General features: G+C 41.4%; 1 pseudogene; it reads left to right on the forward strand.

Moving 5' to 3' along the window:
• LOC106105354 overlaps positions 1-843 on the forward strand; it is a 5,865-nt pseudogene that overhangs the window by 2,661 nt on the left and 2,361 nt on the right.

Consider the following 843-nt stretch of genomic DNA (forward strand, 5'->3'; position numbering starts at 1 on the left):
GAAATTAATGCCCAATTCCTTAAATGGTCCTTTCAGCCAGCCTGCAATAACAGCTCTCGAAGCGCATTTAACTTCTCCCCTAGTTGTGATAAATAAACTATTTAGACCAACGCGCGCTTTTCTTCTGTTGGCAGACAATTCAATCAGGCAATTCGTCCATTTCACTAGATCTAAGTTCATATCTTCTGAGGAAGTCAAAAGCCATCCTGATTGGCGAATATGAGTGTTGTCAGTCTTAGAGCCAAATCTAGGCCAAAAAGTTATATATGAGTCGGTTCTTGTACAGTGATCTTTATCAATACACAAGAGTGTAAGGTCGTGAACACGGCGACCTGAAGCTAATAAGAGAAGCAAAGCTAAGTGTCGAGACACCTGAAAAATACTATCTCTATCTGGAGTGTGAACTTTAAGCCATTGTATCAAATCCTCAACGTTCCAAATACAAGATCTTGAAGGTGAGGATACGCATTTATTAATGCTAATTGCCTTAATCATTGCAGTAACTAAAGGATTATTTGCCAGCTGTTTAGCACGCGTTGGATCAGCTAGAGTTAATATGACCGACTTGTGAACCAAAATTGTCGGAGCAGCCAGCTTTCTGACTCTGAAAAGGTAGCCTAAATAAGTTGTTAGCTGCTGAGGCTTAGGACTACTAGGTATTATTCCATTTTCTTTGCACCATGTCATCCATTGCTTCCAGGTTGACTGGTAAGTGCGCCAGGTAGAGTCTCGCCAGGCAGACTGCACCAATTCCACATCGATAGGGTCTAAGTCTTTAATTAACTCACTCCACCCTGTATCTTCCAGATCTCTAAATTTAACTTTTCTGCTTTCGGAGGGGGT

This window comes from Papilio polytes, unplaced genomic scaffold, assembly GCF_000836215.1.
Source record: "Papilio polytes unplaced genomic scaffold, Ppol_1.0 DF822845.1, whole genome shotgun sequence".
NCBI lineage: Eukaryota > Metazoa > Arthropoda > Insecta > Lepidoptera > Papilionidae > Papilio > Papilio polytes.